A 6,859-nucleotide genomic window follows, 5' to 3' on the forward strand; every position below is an offset into this window, starting at 1 on the left:
CACACACACTGTACCTCTCATAACTTGCCACTGAATCCAAGATTTGATCGATGAATGGAAGAGGATATGGGTTCTTCTTAGTGGCTGCGTTTAAGGGTTTAAAATCTACACAAATTCTCCACTTCCCATCCTTCTTTGGACTGACTACAACTGGACTCACCCATTCTGTGGTCTCCACAGGGACTATGAACCCTGCCTTCAATAACTTGTCCACCTCTTCTCGCAAGGCTTCCATTTGCTCTTGACCAATCCTTCTTAGCCTTTGCCGCACTAGCTTAGCACCTTCTTTCAGCTCTATATGCATCTCTTCGCCCTTGAACCCTCTGATCTCTTCATATGAAGTAATGAACAAATCAGGAAAACTAGCCAGCATGTGCAAATATATATCCTTCTCCATAGCTGAGAGGTCTCCACTGATCATTTGTGTCATCAATTCCTGCTTCTTTGACAACTCAAACTTGGTTTGCATCAGCCCTTCAATCACTTCATAAGGCCCTTCACTTTCATCTTCAACCTCATTCGCAAATGCAACTAAACCAAACTCGTGGATTTCTTTGTCCATCAAAAGAAATGCAACATCAACATCCTCATCACTGCTGGTAGTGCTATCACTGTCCTCATCTGTCACCGTGGAAGAGTCTTCATCACTAGACTCATCCTCATTTTCATAAATCTCCTCTAATCGTTTCCTTGTGTCCATATTATAAAGCTTCTTGGTACCTGTCTTTCCATAGAGGCTAATCGTACCATGTCACCAATCTTGAACAGCTCCCACTTCACGTAACCATGGTCTGCCCAGTATAATAGGATATGCTCCCAACCCTGCTGGCATCACATGAAAATCAACCACTGACTTTGCATCATATGCCTCCACTTCTAAGCTCTTTACAACACCCAAGCATTTTACTTTTTGATGGTTTGCCAATCTGATCCGAAAACCTGACACCCCAGCCACTGTGAGACCCATCTTCTCAACGCATGAGTGTCTTATGACGCATATTTGGGCTCCGCCATCCACATAACCTTGTCCCAAATTTTTCCTTTTATGCCACACATCTACTATTGGACAAATGTCTGGTAGCTCATCCATTGCCAACACCTTTACTGAACCTCTCTTTGGCTCTTTCTCCATTGGGTTAACCATCCTCTTCCACTGTCGCTTTAGCTTAGGCACCATCTCTATAAGTTGCCCAAAAGTAACATCTGCCTTCCTGCTTGTCAGATCCTCCTTCAAGTCATAGCTTAATTTCCCATCCCCTAGTGGAAAATCTGAAACATGAAACTTTCGACGAGCTCTCCTTTTCCTCTTGGCCTTGACATCCTCACCTTCATGACTCTTTCCCTTCTTCTTACTAGGACATGGGGCACTTCTTCCTTCCTTGTCCTCTGTCGTCCTCTTCCCAATAGGCATCACTAATGTATCCTCTAGCTTTGATGCCTTCTCTAAGGTAACCACACTTAACACTTTTGTCTTTCCCTTTTCCTCTTGGGTTAATCCACTGGTTCCTTCATCTCCCTTAATTTCGATGCCATAATCATGCGACCTAGTTAGCACCTGTTTTGGCAATGGATACATGTCTCCCCCCATCCTTGGTGGCTTATCACATTGCGGGCTGATGTGACCCAACTCTCCACAATTGTAACATGTGGGCGTCTGCCTCCAAAACCTACCATTGCTTTGTCCAACACCATTTGTAGGCCTTTCTTCACCTCCTGGCTGATTTGCAAACCTCCCTCGACCTCGATTATTTCCCACTTGACCTAGCATGTTTAGGCTGAGATTCTTCATTAAATCTACCATTTGCCTCATGTCTTGCCTTAGCCCATCATCTTGCACTGCTGTAGTGACCACTGTTGGCATAACCTGAGTAGTAACAGGAACCACTGGTTCGTGATGAACCCCTGGCATGCGACCTTGTAAAGAGTCCATAGGCTGAAATTCAGACCTCATTGGCAAAGACTCCACCTCTAACTGGCTCATTTTCTTCAGCTTCCACTCTTTGTTCCTTGCTACCTCTAGTGCATCTTCATATGTCCTAGGCTTCTTTAGCTCCACTCTCCAACGTATATTCTCCCAAAGACCAACCAAGAACCTGTCCTTCTTCATCATGTCAGGCGGGGGTACCTCTGGTGCTAAGGCCTTGCACATTCGCTCCCATGCCAATGAAAACTTACGTATGTACGCATCTACCGGCTCACCTTCCTTTTGCACCAAAACCTGTACTTCTTGCCACACTTTGTCAGGATCTTCTATCTTCACAAACTCCACTTCCAACCCATGTCGTAGATTGTCCCAACTCAACCTTACAGGTGGATCAGCCACACGCAACTCCTCTTCAAATGTTTTGGACCAGACTCGTGCATCACTCTTCAAACAAATTTGGAGAAGACGTAACATCTGCGCAGGGTCATGAATCTGGTTGCTAATGCAGGCAACCTCCATCTTTTCCAAAAAATCTTCCACATCTTCATCACTTCTTCCATGAAACTCCGGATAAGAGAAAGCCATGGCTACCCAAGTTACAATGCTTTGAGAACCCCTTTGAACACATGTGCAAGAACCCAAAACTTTTGACTATCCAATCCCCAGAAACTTCAATGGATCTCAACTTTAGATAAGGAAAAACACATGCACATCAAATGAGTTTTCATAGTTGATCATCGGAATTACAACAGGCAAAGGACATTCCAAGATCTCTCGTAATCTTCTTGGCCCGAAATAAAGACTATGCGTTGCTGGAAAAAAATCTTCCTGGACACATGAACATTTATCTGGATTCTTTGAGTTAAATGAAATGGAGTGAATTGAGGGCCATTTTGATAATCCATTAAAGCCAACCATGAAGCTCCCAAGAAGGCACACCTGACTTAACCTCTGATTTTGCCAAAATTTCAGCAGCATAACAGTATAAATGGCTCAAAAGACCAAAAAACCAGCCATCATAACTAGGAAAAATTTTGGTAGAGTTTCCCCAGAAATAGAGCAGTAGGAACCCAAAATATAGACTGTATATGTATGCATAAACTGTCAACAATAGAACCCGAGCATCAAGTAGGACTCACTAGTACATAGCCTATGGCGAGGTCACAAAAAAGATGCTCCAGCTACCTGTATCACCGAAAGGATCTCCACATTTGAGAATCCCCAAGCTCAATAAAAACCTCACGCTATCGACCCTCACACGAAGGCTAATGCAAATCGCGTATAGTCAAGTCTCAGAAATGACTATCTTCCAGACCAAGTCTCAGAAATGGCTGGGATTGCCAAATACAACCAAGTATGGCTCCACAAATGCATACAATGGCAGTTTCCACAAGTAACGTACAATCCAGCAGACAATGCGCTCAAATAGGCGCCAAGTGATGCATACCCACAACAACTGCAAGTGACATCACTGCTAGTATATCACTGTACTCCAGCTACCTGTACCTGTGTGAATCACCTGTACCTGTACCTGTAACTTGTAGCCCCGAATCTCGAAGCTTGAAGCTCGAAGCAGAAGGTACTCGAAGAAGATCCTCAGTGGGGGCGCCAAAAGAATGTGAGCGGGATGGAAATACACACAACGCCTCTATAATGACCCAACACACACTCTTGGGATGATACACACACACATTATGGGGCACCACTCGGCTTACACAACCAGCCTGGCCGAGACAGAAAACACACAGACGGAGTGAGAAGAGAGAGATTTCCTACTTGCCCACTCAACACTCACACATACACACTCACACACACACTCTCAATTCAGCTCAAAGGAGGAAAATTGCTGTTGTTTAGACTCAATGAAGCTCAGCCCAACACCAATGGGGCAAATCATTTACACAGTATTGAGGAAATACACCAGATACAACCACAAAGTTAAGCAGAGGCTTCACTCACCGGAGAAGATTACACAAAAAAACAGCAAAAAATCTGTGAGGAATTTGGAAAAATGGACAGCGCCATTGCGTCCGGAACGCCCAAAAACCCCACCCTACAATGTCACAGTGCTCAAATCCGACCTCGGATGAGCAGTTTAGGGCCAAAAAATGCTCCAAAAACAACAAAAAACACACGTGTGGCTGTTCCTCCTCTCTTCTCCACGTTTTTTCTGGTCTTCTCTCTCTTTTTTGAGTTCCCACACTTAGCTTTATTAGTTGGGCACCCGTGGCCTTTTAGATGACCTCAAACGGACCCCGAACAGGCCAAAAACTGACCTCGCAGTGCATAGTTGTCACCTGTTTTCATCATCCGCACACCTGGCACTCAATTTTTCCCAATAATGCATCCTGCAACCACGTGAAGTGGCCCCAAAAAGTGGTCCTCATGATGAACTTTCTGCATAAGTATCACAAGAAGACACCCACGTCGTGTCCGTACTTCTCCGCGTGCAAGTATTGACCCCGTTCGACCTCCTGACGCTACTCGATGCCATCTGACGCACCTGCTTACCTCATGTCGTCAGCCTGCGGATAGCTTCCTCGAGAAGTTTTACGTGCTACCAACTCCTCTTTATTGTAGAAAAAACACACTGATACTGATAATAGTGAAAATCGCTGCACTATGTACACCCTGTCCTACCTATACACACGTGGGCCCCACGTAACCACCTGGCTATGGAAATTGGGTAATCCTTTATTCGATGCACCATGCATGTGTATGTACATATGCGCAATCCCTTGCTCAAAAAAACTCCTGACAACGTATGGTGTGTCATGACTATGGTCGAGTGTCCCCAAGTGGACATTTCTTGCAAACTCTGCAAGGAGACTTCCATAAGCTCAATCAACACAGAGAACACGAGGGATTAATCTCTACTTTGTTTTCTACTTTATGAAGCCTTGTATCAAAATTTTGTTTGGATGTTGCAATGCAAGCCTAATTGTTGCGCAAGATGCATATAATGTAGCCCAAGCTATAAACTAGAAGAAGCTGCACACACATTGTAGTTGCTATAATGTGTGTACTAGTACATGGGCATGTTGACACTGTGTTCACTACCTGTAAGCAAACAAGGTGGAAAGTCACAATGGCCTCCATAAGCAAATGAGAAAAGGGTGTTAGACCCACTACTCAATGCCCCTCCTTATAGAAATAGGAAAACAAACTTCAAGTCTCTCAGAGGGGCCTATATATAGAAATGAATGGCCATCTCACAAGAAAAGGAAAAAGGGAAGTTGAGAGTCATTAATCTGTTGTGGCACTAGTCTACAAATGAACCACAATTGCTCTCAAGGCCTTATGTAGGCCAAAAAACCCCGGTCGATCTATTAGGAAAGTGTAAGGCATTTAGTCAACCAAAAGATATCGGGATATGAACGACAAGTCTACATCCCCAAAGTTAGCAATGACACCCAATGTCATGACTAAATTGGCATAAAGCATAGACCCATTTTTAGCTGCAAAAAGGCCCATCCGATAGCAAAGGAAAAGCATGCATTCCGAGCCCGTGAATAGTAAGGAATTGGTGTTGGATGCATTTTTTTCAAGCAGAGTAGCTACTTTGAGGTCCAACGCACTGGCAATCTGTAGTTTCAACGGTGTCCCTTCGACCTCATCCTAATATTCTGTATACATCTCTAAGCTACTAGAAATACTTCTAGTTGAATGCCCAGACTTTGCAAATTCATCGTTGTTTTTTGTGTATGAGGATGCCCATTAGTGTCATCTTGTGTCAACATGTATCAAGTATTTGATTGAGCACTTGGACCACATTTGGATGAGGAGGCAATTGTCATATTTGTAGTTTAGAACCTTCCATTGTGCCACCATCTTCTTAGTGCGACAAATAGCATCTGATACCTCTCTAGATCTAAATAAGCATCGTCATTTTGAAGGAAGGTTCAGATATGGAGGTGCTTTTCTTTCCTTAACTTCTTACTCATACTAAGACATTGATTAGAAAAATTAGAGTTATGATCTGAGTCTAGTTTCACCTGGACTACTTTTCCCATGTCCCTATGTGTAAAGACTATTTGCTACTGTTGATTAGTTTGGTCTGCCCAGCTCCCTAGTATTTCATCTAGCCGATTATCTAGCGTCTGATTGGTTGGTGACTCGGATTAATCAGGTGTCGGATTAGCCTAACCCGCTCCTTTGCTCCGATCTCTAGCATATGTTTGATCACTGTCATCATCAGCTTTCTTTGAATCTAGATCTACCTTTGTAGTGTCATCCTGGTCATCCTCCTCCTCATCTCCTTTGTCTTGGTGACTGGCTTGGAGGCGCTCCAAAAGTGCATGATTGGCTAAGGCATTTGTATATGTGGTGGCTTTATCCTCAGATGCTTTTTCATGTTTACGACTTGATGTTGGAGGTTTTCCAGATTCATCTATCAAAATTTCTTTGAGTTTGATTACTTCACACCTCCACTTGTTGGCATTTAGTGTTTCTTGTTCAAGCTACAGTCTTAGTTGGTCAATTCTAAAACTTTGTATATTCACCTGAGATTCCATCATTTGGCCCATAGTATTGACAATTGTATACAAGCCTTGTAACATTATTAGTGGGAGCACGACCACAAACAATGGAGCAAGGGGATGTGACAAGTGGGAACTGCCTCCAAAGAAGATAAGTATTGAATTGTCAAGTGTCAAACTTGGTGTGGTACGAGGGCGGCGGGTGGAGAAAAACCACAAGCCACGAAGGGAGTGAGGTGGTTTTAGCTGTGTGTGTGTGTGTGTGTGATGAAGCACGCAAGGCCACCATAGTGGTTATGATGGTATCAAAGCCTCTCTCATCAATGCCCTTTTCTTCTTTGTCGTTTATCTGTGAAACTCGTGCTCCTCGACAAAGGCTCTATGTAGGCAATGACATACTTGCAATTGTTGCAGTCCACCTGGTTTGCTCATTTCTTTCTTCATCAATGCTTGCTCA

This window comes from Adiantum capillus-veneris, chromosome 2 (assembly GCF_014529385.1).
Source record: "Adiantum capillus-veneris isolate H3 chromosome 2, ASM1452938v2, whole genome shotgun sequence".
Lineage (NCBI taxonomy): Eukaryota > Viridiplantae > Streptophyta > Polypodiopsida > Polypodiales > Pteridaceae > Adiantum > Adiantum capillus-veneris.